This window comes from Sinohyriopsis cumingii, chromosome 8 (assembly GCF_028554795.1).
Source record: "Sinohyriopsis cumingii isolate HCF-2022 chromosome 8, ASM2855479v2, whole genome shotgun sequence".
Classification (NCBI taxonomy): domain Eukaryota; kingdom Metazoa; phylum Mollusca; class Bivalvia; order Unionida; family Unionidae; genus Sinohyriopsis; species Sinohyriopsis cumingii.
Window position 1 is genome coordinate 117691135 of NC_142968.1, and position 21848 is coordinate 117712982.

Here is a 21848-nt window from a genome sequence, read left to right on the forward strand (position 1 = left end):
TTTCTCGCGAAATGGTGCTACTTGTTGCAGAGGCTGCAGATGAGCACAACTATAAAATAATGTATGACATTTTTATGATAGAAAAGCCAAAAGACAACAAGCAGGCATCCTACTAATTAGCTAAACATCTAACACTTCCATGTATCAGCGGAGAAAGAAGTACTACTGTCACGGAAGTTATTGCTGCATTGAATATAAGGAAATGTGAACAAAGTATGACAGCGTTAGGGAAATTCTAGTTAAAGACTGGTCAAAGTAAATCAGTTTTCTATGAATCACATTTGTTCAAATATAATTACATTTTAAACAATGACATTACTGCAAGCAACCATAAATTGTTAACATTTAGCTTACTTGCGCTCTTAGATGTGAAGTCAGGCGATATACTGCTACTTGACGCAGTCGCTGAAAAGTAAGGACAAATATAAAAAGGTGTTATAAAGTCATGATTGAAATACCGCGTTTGAGATGATATTTGATTCCTATTTTAGACGTAAAGAAGGTATATTTCTCCATCGACGATAACTAAGGCGTTGTCATAGTGGTGGTTATTTTTACTGGTAGTTTATAGATGTTCATATGCTCCCCTCTGCATACAGTTGTCACGGTTTTATTCTGCGAGTCACGAAGATTGTGCTGCTTTCTAGGATAATATCAATACAAGGATTCTGAGCACGGCCTTACTTTGTTTAGTTACAATATGGGCAATATCCGCTTTGATGAATGTAGATTCCAAGTGTTTTCCTTAAACAATTCAATCAGCAAAATGCTGTATATAAAATTTAAAGAAATTAAATGTTCCATATTATGAGAATTACAACTGTTTTTCTTAGATGCTATGCTAAGTTATTAAACCCTATTGGTCTGAATCATGACACGCAACCTATCTCTTGCATGTCATCTTCTGATATAATAGTGTCTCGTATTACGGAAGATGGAGCAGTCCCTCTTCGTTTATTCCACTGTGTAGTATACCAGTCTCCAATCTGAAAAGCTGCACTTGGAGTCACACTATCAATGTACATATCCAGATTTTAAGGCGGACTATGGAGTATCAGGGACACTCATGAGGCTTTGACCTGAATTCACCAAAAGTAAACCATGGCATCATGGAATCTCATTAACTCTCCGTGACGTTGGCTCTTACTGATGTATTTCTTAAAACGAAGCACTATAAACAAATGCAAATACTCCAAATGTATTACAATAATCACAATAATAATGATAATAATAATAATAATAATAATAATAATAATAATAATAATAAGAAGAAGAAGAAGAAGAAGAAGAAGAAGAAGAAAAAGAAGAGAAATGATGATTAATAATATCAGTAGCTGTAATACTAGTAGAGGAAAGGGTGATCCCTTCAAACCAAAACAAGTTCTCATCTTTCTATCTACCTTTCATTGTTTGCTCGTACTCTAGTATGTTTCTGATTCCAATTTGCTTTTGAAGATTGTACAGATTCTTAATAAGAACAGGAAAGAATACAATAACTTGAACATAACGCATAGATGCACGATTTCTTGGCCACCTGCTATGCAAGGCTTGTTCACTTCAAAATTAGTACATATGATATGTGTGAGACGCGTTTTTACAGCTTCTATGTATCTGTGCTTGGACGTGTTTTGTGTATGAATAGAGTGATGAGTGCGTAAATAAAGAATGAGATGGTAAATAAATGAGAGGACTAAAATTAAATGATCACGTAAATTCAAAAAGAATTTATTCCAAGTACCAGTTAGATAATGTTTTCTTGTGTAACACCATTAATACAATTTGAGCGCTTGCCACAGTTTATGCAGCCTGTGCAGTTGTTAACCATTCTGAAGTACATGGATATAATGCCATTGTCGTTGATTTCGGAAGGATACCACAGAAAAGCGAATTATCGTTGTCATCAAAAGGGTATTGCTTAACTTTACACTTCTTGTACATATTTGTATTTAACACCCACATTTCTTTCACTGTGTCTCTTATAACAAAATATGTTGCAAACTGAGGAATTCTTCCTCTTTGCTACTAATGATTCTTTCTTAATTGTCTCTGATTTTAATATATAAGCGTTATTTACTGTCCTGATTTTGTCCGAATTCTGACATTATTTCCGTATTGTAACTGCGGACTAAACAAAGTCAAGTCTGTGGCGTCAATATGTTTGATTCTGAGTTTCAAAATAAGGGACAGAGTTAAGCACAGGTGTGCAACAGTTTAATATAATCAGATATTATAACTATGATAAACTATTCAGAATTTACCAACATAGGCTAGAATTCTTAATATAATATCATATATTATGCTGCTTTTCGTCTGCTGAACGATGAAACAGATTTCCGATTGTAAAGGCTATTAAAATGTAGCATACAGTATGTACATGCCAGTCTAATGCGTACATATGCTCTCGATTTCACAATCAATGATGGTCTTGGATTATTAGTTATAAACCGGATGGGAGACGAATTATAACTCTGCAACATGTTTAGCCTATTTAAAGCTAAACACAATTCATATTTTCAAAGCTATTAAACTGGAATGTAATTAAGTAAAGTCTGTTGCATATGTATGAACATAGTTATGCAGTCAACGATTTTCTATAAAGCATCTACCTTCTTTGATTCTATCTCGGTTAGATTTTTTAACTACATTATATGCATGTTGAACGAACAAGAACATTACTAGTATTTTAAGAAGCGTTATTATTCGCAACTGCTGTAAATATGAAAATCTTACTATTCTTTGCAACCCGCATTTTATTAATGACACTGAAGGTTAATCAATGTGTATCCATGGGGAAGGAGAAATATAGAGAGTGGTACCAGAACCTTGGGTTTTTTGCATTGCTAGTTATAATCAAGATAGGCGAATTATTATAACTCTCCAACATGTTACACAGAGACAACTACGACATATATTTCAGATTGTAAAAATGTATCAAAATGAAATTTTTTTAGTAAACATCTGCTAAAAGTTTATGAACTCAATTTCGCACTTAACGATTTTATTTAATGAAATGTGTTCTTTGATTCTGTCAAAGTTGAAACAATTAACACCCCACACTAATATAATGCATATTGATGTCACAGCCGGTGATTTCCTTTGATGTGTATTTTTTTTTAGTCTGTCTCAGTTTAAAAATATTTTAACAATTATTTTAGTCAGTATTATAACTTTAACACAAGTATTAATTGTACATATTATATTTGTCGCCTGAATTACTTGTTACACGTGGCTAAATTTTAATGTGAGCATATAAGGAAATCTCGCAAGTCTATGAAAAGTACCAACATGCTGAGAATGATTATTCTCCGAAAAAATAAAGGGTGCAGGTCTGTGCATGACAGCGAGAGAGAGAGAGAGAGAGAGAGAGAGAGTGATACCGATAGAGATAGAGAGAGACACAGAGACAGACAGAGAGAGAAAGAATGAAAGACTTACATAAAGACAGAGAAAGGTATACAATAACTTGGGGCTTCACTTCCTAGATATATTTCAGGCTACGACAAAATATACCTCTGTAATATGCTTCATCTAGATAATGACTATTTTATGTAGTTTCAAGTCCTCTTAATACGTTTTGTCCTGTTGGAACCAGCTGATACACCCTTATGTTTGGCATAGAATTTGTAACTTCAACAGTTTTGTAACTAACTGTGTTTGTCCAAAGAGAATAAAGAGAACGTCTGCATTAAGATTCATTGGTCAAATGTTTTGTGTAATGAGATGGTGGGATAAGAGTTTAAATACATATTTCGTATGCGTAATATCCCTCCTATATTATGCTTAATTTATTGCTTCCTCTGCAAGATAATATCGGAGATGAAGCCATGATTAATGAACGCAATCGACGCAGTCGAGGAAATGAGCTTTTCAAACGAGCATTGCAGACGCATCAGGAAATAAGCAATAAATATAATAAGCAATTTAAATGTATTCCTTACTTAGTAATCCTAATTAGCCTGACAGAAAGTTTTAGTTCTACGAAATAACTATTCATATTTTCATAATCCTACATTGAATGGATTGTGAATCAACAAGCGTGTTTATTCTCAAATATATTATTATTAATTTCAAGAGCAAACATAATTGGAAATACGATCAGAATTTTATTCTCTTTGTTTTAAACTGAAAAGAATGGATTACATATGCAGATACCTGCAGTTTAATTCATGAATTAGTTGGTGGTAGTCGCTCCAAGTTGTAATAGCCATCAAATGGTCCGAAACTTCGATTGACTGAGCCGACACAAAATAAAATCTGTGTTTGATGATATCCAAGTTGACAGACCTGGGGAGCTGAGAGTGGCCGAGCGTTCCGGATCGCTGCCATCTCACCTCTGTCGGCGTGGGGTTGAATCTCGCATTCGGCCAATGTGGGTATATGAGAAAGCTTGAAAGTAGGTTGTATTGGGTCGGTGGTTCTTTCTAGTGTTTTCCCGGGTGCTGAAAAATGGCGTTAAACTCAACGACAGCAGCAACAACAACAGGATTAAAGAAAGACCGTTATCTACCAAGGATTGTTTGATTATTATCAACAGCCTAAGCAAATGTAAGGGCTGATCTGATTAAAAATCAGTCATTTAAACTTCACCTAGTCCAATAAAGGAACATCATTTATTTCTGGGGCAAACTTTATATATGCAAGGGCAATGTTGAACGATCAAAATCGACCAGCTTATATCCATTCGGTTATTCTATTTAAGAGGGTGGGATACAAAATATAGCTAGCTACAACAACAGCCCTAGTGGACTAGATTGCGTATCATATTGGTCTCCTGCTGAGAATTTACCTCAGTGTGATAATTTGAACATAACGTAATAGCCGAATACCTTTATTTAAAACAATGTACTAAACGCGTTATTTAGACTATTCATTATATTTTAATGCGTTTTTCACATCTCGTTAAAACCAGGTTGAAGCAGCTGTGTGTATCGTTGAAAACAAGATTACGATCTATTTCTTTCGAATTAAACAATTAGATTCACAATTTGTTAGTCACGGTCCCTGTATATATGTCTTGCATTAGGTCAACGTAATAACATTATTAAATCGTATGATTTGTTTAATCACGTGTAAACGTCTTAAAACATTCAAACTGGGCATAACCAAGAGTGCAACACACCTCCGCAGTTTGAAAATGTCTTTAGAAGGAATTATCATTTATTCAGCTAAATCGGATCTTGAAGCTGTCTCTTTTATTCCACTGATACTTGTTTGATAGTGTTTCAACTGGTTTATGTTCTTTGATTTTCCCGTCAATTGATTTATGCAACACATTTTCTCTACTTTAAACACAGTTGAGAAAGGCTGAACCAAATTAATCATCAATTTCCGGTTACGTATAAAAAATACAATCTTGTTTTATATTGTACCTATCGCATCATTGAGTTTAATTATCACGCAAATGAATAATATTGATTTGATGTCTATAAAGTGTACAACTGACTTTAGGCACTGTGTTGCATCTTAATCTTGCATGAAGAACCGTCCAAGAATGAGAGACGAACAATAAAATTATTCAATGAATGCATCATAATAGGAGTCTGAAAATTACATCTATATTCTCAACATCATTATTTATCGTTTCAAAGACAAGGATGCATTGGCTGTTCAGTTCGTACGTGTTTAGTTATCTTTTGTCTTGGAAACGAGAGCAATTAGACATTTTCTCAGCTGTCTTGCTCCACTGCTACAGTGTCCTTTGTTACTAACTAACCGCCATTGCGTGGCACTTGCCGGTCCACCCGTTTATGTTGTGACGGACCCTCATTAATTGCATTAAATGAGAACTCCATGGTTCTCCATAATATATTCATCATTACTTAAATGTAAAAGAAAGGGAAAAAGAAAAAAGAAACAAAAAAAAAAAAACGTTGTTTCATTGCTGGCCTGCATAGAACAGGAATAATAATTCCAGTTATCCACCTTTCGCCCTTTCCGGCACAACAATTTACAAATATGTCCGTTAATTTAGATAAACCAATTCTCATCCCTATCAAATCATCAACCTTTGTGTCAAATATCCAAGACATACTACTGCGTATCGCATTATTCAATGTTGACTTACTCTAATACTACATTTTGTGCACAGGTGTGTTTAATATACGGGTTTGAACCGTCTTATTGTACGGGATGAAGTACAATATTTCACTGTGTATTCACAAATAGCTGTTACGAACTTTAAGTTGTCCGAATCAAAAGTTTTATTCGTATCATGTCTGGACTAAAATGACACTGACGTAATTGAAAAAGTTGGTGAAATTATAGGGCGTAAATGCGATTCAAACACAACGTAACGCTGTATATGTAAATGAAAATCTAAAAAAGAAGTATTACGTCAGCATCATTGTTTCTGCGTTGATGATAAATATATGAATACAAATTATTGCAGTATCAATAGCGAACAAGCAAGGCATTTATTACAATAAGCATTGTAAACAATTTTATAACATACATATTGGCACAAGTGATCCATAAAGAACTATTTTTTTTTTTAAAGTTGAGCTTACCTGTGGTGATCGGCGTAGTATCTGGTAATATTACGCTACCAAACTCCGTCGCTGAAACATAAGGTTAAATATACTCTACGGTATGATACGTTTATGACTGAAATAACTGTGTAGTTTCAACTGATACTTTAAGCCAATTTGTAATCATTTTTGTAATCGAGCATGACCATTATTATCCCCCTTTGGTGGTTCTTCAGCTCCATAGTTTCGGCTCTAACTGATATCTGGATATTAAAGAAGAATAGCTATATTTAAGGAAGAACTATCTGACTGACGTTTAAAAAAGAATATAACCAAACAGATAGTTAAAACAAAAGCAAACAGATGTTGGTGGAACCAAGATTGGATTTATACAAGCGACTTGGACTTTATATGTTTTCAATCTAATCATTAGAATAATACTAATGCACAAAGACAGTATAAAGTAATTTTGAAAAATAACAACGAGCTAGAGATAAAGAAGGTAATAATAGTGGTGTGGTTCAAATACGTATTGACAAATGATCTTAAAATGCGGAAAGATTAAGAAGAGATTTAAATAATATAGACACAAGAGCACAAATAAACAAAATCATAAAGCAATTAATGTAATTGCATCAAATGACTTTAAAGTTAATGAATATATATATAGCCTATTTAGAATTATATAATGTATTAATTGCAATTAATGGATAATGAGGACTAAAACCAGTTTAAATTAATTAATAAACAAAATGCTGAATAAAGATAATATGAAGTTAAAAATGTTAATGGTGAACTCCCAGGAATTATATTACTTTTTGACTATCGATTAGGTGAAAGGTTCTCTTTTGATTATCAACGTAATTTCTACCCTTTGTTTGTTTAACACAAGAAAAGTTAAACATCAAGAGTTTCCGTTTGCATATGTCGTAAAGTTTAACACTGTCAGAAACGATTACTAAAATTTAGGTTACTTACAATGATCCATCAAGATTTGCCGAATACACGTTATAAGTTGTATAAATCCAAAAAGAGTATCATGTCAGTAATGAAACAAGCCATATCTTACTCTTATAAAAGAGACGTATTCTAAATAGTCGGAGACAAGGAACTGTCATAAGGAAGAAACTGTGATGTCATCATTCAGTAAAAGATAAATGGCGCCACGACGAGCAACATAAAAAAATGCACACAAATATGTGATTAATGTTAAGCATATATTCATAATTGCTTCAAATATACGTTGCATTATGATCGTATACATTTAAAAAAACAACAACACCGTAATCAACCATATGCAACTCAGAAAAGATGCAAATATAATTATTTTAGGCTGGATATCATTATGCACTCTTTAATCTTCCAAATAAAGAAGACTGCATCAACAATACCTCAAATTTGGAGTAAATTGAACTTCCAATGGGAAAAATGTGAGGAATAAATGTATGTTTCACTGTAATAACCAAATATAGGTAATAATTTTAAAACAAATCACTTTGTTAGCTCAGCGTCTAAACCACAGTTGGGTGACGTCAAGGTTTATTAAAAGTGATGTATTTGAGCTGAAAGGTTCTAGGAAATAGAAACTACAAGTACAATTGTTGATTTGTTCGCTTTATATCTTATAGAACAGAAAGAAGAATTAAACCATCATTTTGTTGATAAAACGTGTTGCTTCAGATCCATTGTTATCATATTGCAGCGAACAAAACTACCTTAGGGGCATATTGTCAGCTACATCTAGACTGCTTCAAATGTTCTACAAGTCTAACAATGTTTGTGTGTAAATCAGCTTTTTAAATGTGCCACTACTGGGGTAGTAAAAAGAAATAATCATACCTGTTATAACGATGTTCAGCTGCACCAAACAGCAGTAAAAGACCAGTCTCTTGTTCATTTTCTTGTAGCTTTTATATCACACACACCAGTGCAAATACTTACAAGCGTTTTGTCATACGAATGTCAATTGACAAGGAGTGAGGAAAAATAGCACGCGTCTGATGATGAAGTCACTTCGCATCCAGCTACCTTAATACAGACATAATATACTGTCCTAAATAGTCGCAAGGTGGCGTCATATCACGTGACGCAACTTTATCAGCAAGTATTTTTTGAGAACCTACGTCAGAGGAAGTGAACACATTTCGATATTGAAGATTTAGATTGAAATATATTTTGCCCGATGTAATTTACAAACAAATTGAAACTATTATAAATATCATATTTTCATTTTGTTGCAACCGCCCATCCATGCATAGTTAAATACCACTACAGCGTTTCATCTGTAATGATATCGTATGTAGAGGTTTCTTGGTATATTTTATATATATCCAGCAGCTTTGCAATCAATGTATATACATAGTTAGAAAGCTAATGTTAGTTAGAATATGTACCAAATATCTCTTTGAAAAATGGAACTGTTCAAAACTGATTAATATACATTTTTATTTTTCCTTTTAAAATTGTAAGAATTATGGTGCTATCTATCTATCTATCTATCTATCTATCTAAAATTATTAATTATTATTTCTCAGTTTTGTTTTAAAATTGTTAATTGAACACAATCGGTAGGTTTCAGTTGACGAGTGTTCCATTTAGAATATCAGATAAATATATTAATTAATGTCAAGACAATATCAAGCCGTATTTATTTAAAAACTTTGATGTTACATACTTTGTCATTCGAAACTAAAGAGCACCATAGACAAACTAAAGCAAAGATTTAAGTTACGATTAAGATTGTTTAAAAAGGGGATACGTTTGTGTTTCTTTCACCTGGATTCAAGCATATCAGACCCAAAGTGCCTCAATCGATGCCACTTTCCTCGCACCAGTCCGAGTTCCGACTGACTCATTTTAAGATTTCTTTATCTGTGTTTTCTTTGTATTTTTGTTTATATATTCCAAACTTCATTCCAGTGTTCCAATATAGGCCGGATAAGACTACTCCATTTAATTTCAATATATATTATATATAGATGAAATCTACGTGAACATATTATGCTGTGATCGCAATTTTGGTCACACCATTGTTAAGCCATTCGGAGGTACCTGTGGGTTTCTTCTTTTTCATTCTGCGCATAGATGAGCTTGTCACACTGAGTAGGTGAGTCCTACTGATTGGATGTTTGATAAGACCTCGTATGCATCCGTACAGCACGAGCACCTGTTGAGAGTGAAGCAGCTTCTGCGTTTTACTCATTTATAAGACAAACATAACACATTAATGCATAGCATGTGATTATGTTTGTGCGTTTTATATATTTGTCGTTATTATTGCATTAGATCTGTGTTTTCTGTAGTAGCTCCTCTCTCACTTTCTCTCTTCTCTCTCTCTCTCTCTCTCTCTCTCTCTCTCTCTCTCTGAGGAGATAATTTGTTAGTGTGACTATATAATCATGAAAAAGAATATATTTGCTATTTCTTCTATGTAAATATTCCGTAAATTGGATAATGATATAGAATTTTTGTTTCAGTTGTCATGCGAAGGGATAAATCTGGTCATTACAGGAATTTCCTTGCCTGAAATCAGCTTGTTCCATTTTGGAGAGTTTATCATCAACAATCGTAACCCTCTTGAGCACGAGTCTGCTAGAGACCACACTAGTGAGGTGTATCAGTTGTTACAGTCCCCAAGCTAATCCATTATTCTTTGGCAACTTGACCACTATTCCAGTTTTACACTTAGCAGGGGTTTATTCATCGAACTTTACCTTTTTGAATATCCCTCTAAGGATCACTGGAGTATTTGTATCTTCTGATAGCATTTCTGGGCATATAGAGTTCTCACCATGAGTTCTCCCATTTTTATGTCTCAGATGGTTGCTTTTTGTCGGTCTCAATAATGCCCTCCAGACTGATGTCAAGGTCCGTGGGTCTGGTCTTTTGTCTGCCTTTAAAAAGTGTTCCTTCTATCGTATCAGTTTCTCACTCGCATCAAGGAGACGTTACCAGTTACACTCTTAAATGGCAAGTTTTCATCTCTTCTGTTCTGTTTTTTCACTTTCTTTGTGATCTTGTACAGATTCGTACTATCATGTATCTCTCTTCTGCTTGTTCTTCTTCTACAGTGCGCTGTCACGAAAGTGCTGCTTGTCATATCTTTCTCTGGTTGTCATTTATCTGCCCTTGCCAGGATGATATTATAATTTTGCCACTAATAGGCATCTGGGTATCTTTTCTTTATTCAATAACTTTCCAGGTTGATCGGGCGATCTGATCCTGTAATTATGGCGTTCTTTTGCAGTCAACCCTCTCTACAGTTTCACAACTATGTTGAAAGAATGGAGAGACATGTCCGTCTTTTATTTTGAGAATGATGTAATGTGTCGTTTTTCCCCCAACATCAGTCACATTTAGGTTTAAGAGCATGCTTGTCCACCGAAAAGCTGTAATTGCTGAACACGTGAGCATGCCTCTTCATGAGGAAATGTCACCAGTTGTCGCTGACCAACGTGTCATCTATCTGGCTTTCTACCCAGACACATCCAAGTCATCGTATGGATTTGCACATACTGGAATAGAGTCTCACAAATAAAAAGGCATCTGTCCTCAGAGAGATTACAAAGCATGTGACTAGTTTATCCGTGCTCTGTGTTGTCTGAGCCTGTTAATGCGTTAAAATCGCTAAAGATGAGTAGTAAGTTATACATTCGTGTTGCTTAAACAGATAAGTGTAGGGTCATATCAAAAACCTTTGTTCTCATCTTTAGCGTCTTCTTTACGGATACAGCAGGTGATGACTAATATCCTGGAGAATGTTGAGTTGAGTCTGGGGTACAACATTCATTGACGGATGGAAACGGGCTTTCATTTTAAACGTGTGTTGTTCATCTGTTTCTCGATTTTGGTTATTGCAGACCCTACTATGAGATCTCTTGTGTACAGTGTTGTTTTCCCATATTGTCACCATCTACCGTATGCAATAAATTGTTGTTATGTATATTTAAATTAATTGTTTTTATTCCATTATATGTTACTGTAATGTGATATTATTTACTGGACTTCATTTTGTCCAGAATTGAATTCAGTCCTGTTTGACCTGTTTCCATAAGTATGATCTTTTGACCCTCATCCAGGAATCGGTTTTGTGTCTTAAGTAGTCGTATAACTGGTGTTATGATAAAACTTATATCAGTCGTGCTTTAACACGTTAAGTCGTGTGATATTTTGACCAGTTTGGGTTGAGTTTGTATTTATTTCAAATTATTTGAATTATTTGAAGTCAAGTGATTATTTTCTCTAGAAATACAAAATTGCTCTAAATTAATGATTGGACAAAGCCCTTCACTGGAATTTATACATAATTCAAAACTGAAATTATATTTTCTGTGGTTCAACAACACACTGTTGACACATCATTAAAAGGATGATTATTACAGACGTCATCGACTTCCATCTTGAATTTCCTCGGGATTTGAACTGAAATTTACTTAGAAGTTTTCATTGATAGGACTTGTGTTTCTCAGTTCTTGGAATAGTTTTTGAATTAATTCATAAAACCGTAATTTGTTTCTCTTCAATTTATGTACAAAGCGAAAAATTAGTTGTTAAATTTTACAAACTTGTTGTCTTCATTCTTTTCTATTACTTTTTTTAAGAGCATAGACTAGTAACAATTGGACACTCAGCTGTAATGGCGCATATCCTTGAGGTGAATGTACAAGATGTCTAAATTACGTAAGATACTCAGAGCGATATATGCATTTTAAAAGAGAGAAAATGCAAGGAAATCGGAAAAACTTATCGTTTGGATCAAAATTAAAATCAAAATCAAAACCTGCATCAACATTGACAATTACTGATAAGACTTCGTCGTTTGTAAACAACATACATCTTAGGTTCTAGATGTAAGAGTTATAAATAATACCATAGTATTAATAGCAGAAAACACAATCATTACACAGATGAAATGCATACAATGTCCGTGCGCATAGTCCTAAAACTAACCTCTTAATGCTGAACGCCAAGCGAGGCAGCTGTTAGTACCATTTTTAAAGTCTTTGGTATAACTCGGCCGGTGATAGAACATACGACCTCCCGCAACCAAAGGACTACTCATAAGTAATATATCATGCATAAGATACATAGTGTGAGGTTATTTTCACATTGAACGTCAGACAATTATGTACGCTTAATAGATAATTTCAATTTATGCCAGCTTCAATTATGTTCTAGGAAAGAATTTAAAATAGTAATGACCGGAAACACATTTATTCCACTTTTAAGATGTATACTCACGCATATATGATTACAGAAACATCGTATTTTAGTTTAGCTTACATGAGCTCGTAGATGTGGTGTTGGGCAAAATGCTGCTGGGGACAGTAGGCTCTGCAAAATATACTTAATAATATGACGATTGTGTGGTAGACATTGTAATATTTGTCCAGCTGTTACTTTCGACTGGCCGCTGATGTGTTTCTTAATATAAAGTTTATTGACCCTGTTGTCGTTGTTCTGAGTCATAATTTTTGTTTAAACTAATATCGTGAAAGGTTTATTTGCTTTAGCAATTGACTTTAAAAAATAGGGAATATTATCACGTGGTATTATAGAACGCAATAAGCCATATTTCTGCACAACACATGATTGTATATAACAGTTTTGTAATGGTCCTTTGAAATGGATTTGTTATGTAATTGCACATGAATTCAGACTGAATATTTGTGGAATATATTTAACATTTGTTTGCAAAGCGTATAGATGAAACATGTAATAACTTGTACCGTATATATATATGTATATATATATATATATATATATATATATATATATATATATATATATATATATATATATATATATATATGTATCCCTTTTTCTACAACACCTCCCATAGCGAGATGTGTCTCTTCATTCCGGTGGGTACTTAATTATTATTAAAAGTATTAGTATTATTATTATTATTATTATTATTATTATTGATGTTGATGTAGCATTGATAGTTAATAATAGTAGAATAATACTAGTATTTACTATATTTTAATTTGCTAGTGCCTGCATATTTGCTGAGATTCAATTTCAGTAGAATTGTTTTAAGTACCTTCGTCATAGCGAGAGGAGCCGGAAATATAACATTTAATTTGGAAGTTTTCTGTTGACTGGGATTTAATTATTTCTTAAAATCGACCACGAAAAGCGTGTGTCAAATGTGGCTAATATAAGTGGTAAAATAGGTTCGATTGCTTTGTTATTTACACAAAATTTGTATACAATATTTGTACACAAAACGGGTGCACAAAACGTGTACATAAAACTTGCAAATTAATTTGAAACGAACTGTTTATGTGTTTATTTTCTTTACAAATTTTGAACATCATTTGACAGAAAAGAAATGTCAGCTTTAATAAGTTTTGATAAAGCCATATCCTTCATGTCTTCTAAACAAGTGTAGAGTATTATGACAATATCGCCTATGGTGACGATTACAGCTTTATTTTATTCGACTGAACATAATAATAAAACAGGAGTCTAGCTTCATTGGCTATAATGTTATGCCTTGTTTGTTTTGCCTACATAATCTACACACTTTGTAAACGGACTTGAACAAGAATAGCAGGTCACCTTGATCTACATTTGAACGAGATGACATACATTCTACAATATGAATATAACTTGTCAGCTTTCGTAACGGTACAGGCTGCATTTTCAGATAAACATAATCAAATTAGAAAAAGTAACGTAATCAGTTAAAAAAGAGTGTAAAGTAGGTCATTGTGTGCCCGGCGGACTCCTTCCCATAAATACACAAATCAAGTGTTATGGTTGCACTCACCAAAATCTGATTAAAATCAGATCTCACCTGCTCTGGGTGAAGATCTTACAGCGACCGCTTAAATGGTCATGCTTTGGTGACCTTTGAGTTAGCCATTGGAAATGCAGCTTTCAGAAATTTGAAAGTGAGTTCAAATTAATAGGCACACTCTGGCGCTCTTCAACTATACTGTTCAGTCTCCCTAACTCGAAGGTATAAGACTTTATTTGATTGGCTGATAAAATCAGCCATTATGGTAATAGTATAGGTCACCAGAACATGACCCCTATGCGGTTGCTCTCAGATCTTCACGTAGGGCAGTTGAGATCTGATTTTAATCATATTGTAAATACCATAGTGTTAGAGACTTCACTCGCACCATACAACAAGAGCATATGAGATCAACTCGTACACGAAGCATGAAAGCAAAACTTAGAGTCAGTGTCATTGTTTACAAATGGTTACTAGGCTATCACACGGAGCACACGAATCTTTCTCAGCAGCCAATTCTTAGTTACTGTCTATTAAAGAATAGCTTGTTCGGTTTTTCTATAAATGCAAGAACTTTACGTTATCTCATACACCTACAACAATAGCAACAATAATAACATCATTGGAAACAATGATACATATGTAAGCTATGTTTTACAGGCGTGGAAAAACAATTGTATCCCGATGTATAAGTAACAAGAGAAAGTCAGGAATAGTACAGATGTACTTTATTTGCACATAACACTATACTGCAGCATTTTAAGAAAGGATATCTTATAGATATGTAGCAGAAAAAATTGTAAAACATTTCGTCATTCCGCCTGTGATACTGACTCCTCTTACACAATTACGCAGAAATATGCGAAACTAGAAAGATTGTTTGCCCTTATGGTAACCATCCGAAATAAGTGTCATTGTTTCTGGCTAATTTCCCTAAGGTTCATATGATGAATTTTTAAATCCAACCACTTTATTTATATATGAAAACAAAGCAGCAAAATGCATATCATATATATTTTAAGGTTATGACTCACAGCCCCATCCACTTCCGGTTACTGTCCAGAGATGGACTGGGAGTTAAAGCATGGCCAGGTTCTCGATCTAAAATATGTTATAGAAAAGCATATATATTCTTTTTAACTATAAAAACAATACATTTATCAGACTACTGACAGGGACATCTAACATTGTTATTATTCCAATAGGTATGAAAGTAATAGGTTTTACCTGGCTGCTAGAATGAATACACTCAGTAAAAATGTGATACTTCGTGCTGTCTCGAAAAATAACGTTCTTTAAACGTTTGTAAGTAAGCGATATACTGATAAACAACATCCCACAACTTTAAGAATATTTTGTAGACTAAATGATGTGTTTTTCACGATACAGCAATGTCTCTGACGTACAATAATTCATATTTCTGTTATCAGTATTTAAGTTTGCATAAACAAGGATGAAACAAAAATCCTGCCATCCAGGCGTTAAATTATATGATTAAGAAAACAATTTTACTTCTATTTATTTCATCAGAAAATTATTTTATTTTTCTTCTATTGGTCTTTGACATATCAGTGAACAAATTTTAAAATACTATCTCTGTTGAGATATGATCGGGTGTTTCTCCAATCACTGCAGATATGAAGTTTAACAGTAAGGTGTTTATGACTGTACATCTTTCACAAAATAAACCTGTTGACAGATATTTGTTAAATGTAAGAAGACAATGGTTGTAAAATGGTTTTCATATGTGTCATTGATCACCCTTTTCAGTCTCAATACAGTCATCGTCTCTAATGTATCCCGCAGTATACATGTGTATGAGTTCATACTGTGGAAATCCAAACGACTACTGAACTATTCTCGTTGATATATATGACAGACTTTTGAGATTGTTAAACTGTACTGGTATTAGCTTTTCATGAATGTGCATGTTGCAATTTGTGAATCATACAACATACTATTTAACGTATAATGTACTCAATCCTTCATTACATTCGCGAGATATGCACGTGCATAATACACGGTCTTCAAATCCCGGACATTTATTATGACACCTTTGCCACGAGACCATCAATAACGAGGTACTATTCTTAATAAATATATACGAAAATGTATACTTCATATATTTACAACAATAACGATATGACAATGATTAATGATTAATTTATATATATATATATATATATATATATATATATATATATATATATATATATATATATATATATATATAACGCCCTTTCCATGGAATTCTTGGTTCTGCCTGTAAACTTTTGAACCTGTCAATGATGTTCGCACGTTTTATTAGCAAGGGGCTAGGTATTGCTACTAGCCCCCTCCCCCCTCCATTCTCTTGCTCTATATATGGTTTCCTTATTTACGTAGTGGGTTTTACAATCCCATATATATTGTATAATTTGACTGTCAATTTTGTGTAATACTTCATTTTTTATATCAACTGATTTTAAAATATAATTAATGTTTGCATACATATATGTTTTGGCCACTTGGGCCCGTTTCGTGAAGAATAATGGCGCGAGCGTCCAGATTTTCACATTTTCGTTTATTTTTATTTTCATTTGGTTACAGTTTTTTTTTCTCTTCTTCTTTCTCAAAATAAACACTTAGGGCTTGAACTCTTTCCTTTATTTGCTGTGGTGGCAAACCAGAATGGTTCCCCCATCAGTTCCCTATCTTCAAACTTTCCATTTTGTCATGGTTAATTTTTGATCCTGATGTTTTCCCAAATTTTTCAAATTCCTTCTGAAGGTGTTTAAAGGAATTAGGATCCTTAATAAAGTTTGTGGAATCATGTGCATGTTGTAGCATTTTAACCTCATCTCTGATATTTGGAACTTTAATACCTTCAATTTTCTTATTGAGTCTTATTTTTATACTTTAAATTTCTAGTGTTACTACATATAATAGCATTTATAGCGGGCATTCTTGCCTCACTGATCTTTTAATGTCGAATTTTCCTGTGCTTGCTCAATTCACCCATACTCTTGATTTTATATTACTGTACCGGATTTTAGTCCATTTTTGGAAATCATTTCCAAAACCAAATTTCTCTAGAACTTCTTGTATGTAGTTATGTTCCAATCTATCGAATGCTTTTTCCAGTTCAAAAAGTACTATTGCACCTTTTTGGCCAGAATCGTTGATATAATCTATTACTGTCATAATACTTAATATGTTATTTTGGATATCCCTCCCTTTTGCCCCGCGTGTTTGGTTTATAATAATTATTTTGTCCATTCCCTTTCTAATACGTTCTGCTAATATCTTACTTAAAATCTTGTAATCTGTATTTAGGAGGGAGATGGGCCTCCAGTTCTTTAAACCCTCCCTATCCCCCTTCCTTTTGTATATCGGTGTAATTATCCCTTCCCACATGCTATTTGTCATTTTATATTTCCTTAATAAGATTGTTAGACAACCAGTCTAAAATGGGCGACAACTGGCCGCAGAACTTCATGTAGAATTCCGTGGTGAGTCCATCTCTACCTGGTAATTTCCCTTTAGATAGGTTTTTAATTGTATCTGTAATTTCGTTTATCGAGATGAAATCCTCACATGAGTTCTTATGTTCTGGTGATATCATCTCGCATTCTATTTCTTGTAGGTATTCGTCTATTCTAGTATTATCTATTTCTTGGGATTTATTTAAGTTTGTATAAAGCTATTTTACATGGTTTAAAATTGTATTTTGATCTGTTGTTTTCTCATTATTGTCTAATTTTAAAATCTCCAAACATTCCCGCCACCTCCGCCTCCTTAGCTCTTCCCTTTTATATAGTCCATCTGCCTTCTTATATATTTCAGTAAATTTTCCTGCTCTGATTTCTCTTCCTTTCTGTTCTTCTTTAATTAATTTATTTATTCTCTCTTTTAAAATGTTTTTTGTTTCTGGTGTGTCATCCTTATTTAACAAGTTCTCTATCGCTTCTTTTTCCATTTTAATTTTTGCTATCCTTATGTTCGCAAATTTAATTGCTTTATTCTTAAAGTTTTCCTTTAAAATGTCCCACTCTTCAATGATATCTTTATTCCCTTTATTTATAAAATTTTGAATATCCTCCTTTATTTCTCTAACAACTTCTGGTTCATCTAATATTTTATTATTCAGTTTCCAACTTCCCATACCCCATTTAATTTTATTTTAATTCCCTAATTCCAAATAAATTAGTTTATGGCCGAATACTTTGAAATCTAGAGTACCTGCTTTTTTGTATATATTTTTCCCAAAATTTTTGTCTAGAAATTTGTCCAGTCTGCTCCCCTTTTCTGTTTTATATTCATAAGTGAAATCTCTTCTAAGCATATTTAGTAGTCTATAAATGTCTATAAATTTGTAGTTTTTCACAAAATTTTCCATTTCATGTTTGAATCTTATATCATTTGTAATTAAAGGTCCTATTCTATCAATACTGTCCCTTACCCAATTTAGATCTCCCCTAAAATTAAATCCTCCATTGTGTATTTCTCCAGATATTCGGATAATTTTTTCTAAAAATTGTTGCTTTTGGTATTTATTAGTTGGTATATAAACATTAACGATATGCGTACCTTCCATTACTACATGTAATAACCTCCCTTAAAAAAAATCCCCTTCCTCTTTTCTATCCCATTTAACCCCCTTTTTGTTTTTTATTAGTGTGGCTACCCCACCCCCCTTTGTGTCTTCCCTTTAAAATCATTTAATAGTAAAGTTCCATTCGTCTTCTCTTCACATAAGGAGATAAGCTCTTTTGTAAAACCATTATGTGATTCTTGTAAGAATATTATATCATAGTTTGTTATATTACTTAACTTTAAAATGTTATCCTTATTAATCCCATTTACATTTATGGACAATAAAAGAAGTTTTTTTTCCTCCATTTTTGTCTTCTCTCCAGGTATCCGTTTTTTGGTTGTATTTACGTTGCTTGTAATATATTTATTTTATTTTATTAATCTGAGTTTATTGGGGGTGGGGGGCCACTGGGTCTCCCCCTATTGTACTGTCTGTTGGTGTGTCTATGGATTCTTCTTCGGTTTTGTTTGTTCGGTTAATCGTATATTCAGTGTACATTTCCGTTTCCCTCCACCGCATCAAAACGATATTTGTTAGCCGTATGTTAATGCTAAGAGAATTTTTGTTTCTGTTTAATCGATGCGCTCGAATGGTTGATATCAATCTATATGAAAAGTAATCAAATTTAATCCTGATGCTTAAATCATGTCTAAATTGTGTATGTGCTGTGAAAGGATCGATCTCGCCTCAGGTCACTATTTTGGAGGCTCTTTTATGTATTAAGCATATTTTATGTATTAATGTCCACTTCATCCTGGTCGTTGGTCTCCAAAAGTCTAACTAATCGTTAAGTTGAGCTACACCTTTAGAGAACCGAATTGTCCAATTCTTCTGTCTATGACGTTCTTCAAATATGGTTCAATATAATTACATATTCATACTAACCTATCTTTATTATTACGGCAATATAAGTTTTTCGTTATGATTCAGTTTAGTTTTCTTTTTTCACACCGTCCAAATAAAGTTATAGTTACAAGGCATATTAAAGGTGTGCATATGTTATATCCTCACATTTTTCGCATTGAAATATTAAGAGTGAAATTCCCCATTATTATTTAATTTAACTATTTGAATTTATTTGGTTATTATTAAATGTGGAACAATCTATTTTTAACCATTACAACCTTTAACACTTTTTAACCTTAGCTGTTTGGCCTATTCTTTTATAATCGACCAGAAATAGTAACCGAGACCTTTGCCTGTTCATTATTCTACAACCACGGCCTGTTCAAGAAACACCTCTCCCCCATTTTTGATGATCAATATATATATATTGTAACTGCAGTGTGTTGGCCATTGGACGCGTGTTAAAAGAAAACCAAACTGAATCATAATGAAAAACTTGCATTGCCGTAATAATATAATATATATAATTTAAACGTATTTTCTGATGTTATATTAAACCTCAATCAAGGAAAGTAACTCGTAATGGCCAACACACTTGAGATTTAGCTCCCTTTCATTACATGAAATTGCACACCTGACCACGATAAACACCCTTTGTTCTGGCAGACACATGTATATTAAGCAGCGGTTAAAGCAATTTTTAATCTCCATTTCCAGTAGTAGTAGACTGTTAAGTAAGTGCTCGGTCCATCTTTAAAAGACTGCAAACTTTGTATAATATATTACTCTAAATACCGCTTTCACTACGACACGCTAATTTTGACTGATTAGCTACATGAAGTGAAATTGAATCAAAACACCGCAAGACACTGTAATAACACATATTTTGCCGCTTTCGCCGGGAATACATTTGCAAATATGGCAGCTATCTCTCTGTCTCTCCGTTTCTCTAACTTTCTGTTGGTATGTATTTACGTCTGTCAGTAGGTCTATCTTTCTTATTCTATAAAGTAGGTTATTTTGAGTCTAAGGTCACACTTTTCGTTCGGTATATTTTGCACTCATTTAGAGTAATACATTTTACAGGATCCTTGGAAACATTATGCTAATTGTACAAATGCGGCACTTTGATTTGTCAGAAATATTAAAGTGAGATGTGGAGTCGAGTAAACTATTGTGACCGAAGGACCGAATTAAGGGTGATCTATTTTTGGAAATGAGCTCGAGCCTAGCCGTTTAAAAACAAAAGCGTCTAAAGGTCTGCATTACTGTAGCTTTTAACACATAATTTTTAATATTTAAAACGCGAAGTCTCTGTATGAAGCAATGTTATGTATGCTTACATAAACTTGTCGTTTGTTCAGTAAGTATGATAAATGTATTTTCAACATGATTTGATGGCAAAAAATAGATACAATCATATTAAAATTTACAAATCAGCTACGTGAACCTGGAATGATGGGTGTTGATAAATGACGAGCAGCGGACATTGGAGCCATATAGTTCATTTTCGTATTCTCAAACCCAAATGAGTTCATGTCCAATTCAAATCAGCGCGATCCTTATAGAATAAAAGTTACACATACAGACGTCTAAAGATATCTATATGTTCGCCAACAAATATGTTTAGCAGTCTAGTGTCAAGAACATATCTTTGCATTCCAGGTCAAGTACTATGTACATTAGAAAATGGTTACGAAGTAATTAATAATCGCATTATGGTAGGTTAAGATATCCGTATCCTACGATTTAGGAAGCTTTGCTCAACACTACGTAGGTGAGAACACACTATTGCGCGGATTGAAAAGATCGCAGAGTCCCTTTGCTTTCCTGGAATTGAGTGTGAGGGAAAATTAATTGCTGTAGGGAGAATTCAGATTATTTTATCAAAACAAGTGTTTTTGTCGTTAATTTTCAATCTGTATATAGAAACCTCATCAACGATTATATATGTTTGTCTTTCTAAGCCCTATCGATAGAGGTATTTAATATATTGTCGTGCTTCAGGGACACACTTTTCATGAAACTAAGTACATTTGACTTTGAGCTAATCATGCTCTATTCTAACAATAGGTATTAATAGCAATATTAGTGATATTAGTGTCCTAACAAAGTAGTAAAAAGATTTTTTCGAAGTTTGGATGTACTTTGAAAAAGGTGCGTATAGTCTTTCAAGCATGTAGTTACAGATTAGCCAAAATGTTGCTGGGCT

General features: G+C 33.4%; 1 long non-coding RNA gene across 1 annotated transcript; it reads right to left on the reverse strand.

The window, feature by feature from the left end:
- Positions 1 to 354: 354 nt before the first annotated feature.
- LOC149794483 (uncharacterized) lies at positions 355 to 8474 on the reverse strand. The gene is made up of 3 exons (XR_016422634.1): positions 8307 to 8474; positions 6507 to 6557; positions 355 to 405 (listed from the first exon to the last, which is right to left on the reverse strand). It is a non-coding gene; the product is annotated as an uncharacterized LOC149794483 (long non-coding RNA).
- Between the last annotated feature and the right edge of the window lie 13374 nt (positions 8475 to 21848).